Consider the following 424-nt stretch of genomic DNA (forward strand, 5'->3'; position numbering starts at 1 on the left):
ATATCGCTCTCCAGCTCCATGCCGATGTAAAAAAGTCAGTGTGGCGTTTTCATGAGCGGAAATTATCACTGTTCCAAAAAACAATTGCTAGTCTCCTGTGAGCTAATGATCACCTGATGGTTCAGACACTTTTGTTTTCCAGTATTATATGTTTATTACTTATTTTATGTAGACAATGCATCTGATTTATCAGATATTACATCGTGTAACTCTCAGACTCCTACATAATAAAACATGTGACTATGTATTTTCTATTGTTAGCAGCAAAAAAAGAATGGTCTGGGAAAAGATGGAAATGCAAATTCATAAAATGTACACAACAGTTTCTCATAAGTTTCTGTTTGTCAGTTTCACATAAAAGCAGCCAAACACTTGAATTTTTTTGCAGAATTTCTTTAATTTTCGTTCCATGTGTTTTCCAGAG

The 424-nt window shown here is 34.0% G+C and overlaps 1 non-coding gene across 1 annotated transcript; it reads left to right on the forward strand.

Moving 5' to 3' along the window:
• On the forward strand, positions 1-131 carry ZK643.9. The gene has a single exon (NR_003440.1). It is a non-coding gene; the product is annotated as a small nucleolar RNA ZK643.9 (small nucleolar RNA).
• Positions 132-424: the final 293 nt, after the last annotated feature.

The sequence above is a fragment of the Caenorhabditis elegans genome, chromosome III (genome assembly GCF_000002985.6).
Source record: "Caenorhabditis elegans chromosome III".
Classification (NCBI taxonomy): domain Eukaryota; kingdom Metazoa; phylum Nematoda; class Chromadorea; order Rhabditida; family Rhabditidae; genus Caenorhabditis; species Caenorhabditis elegans.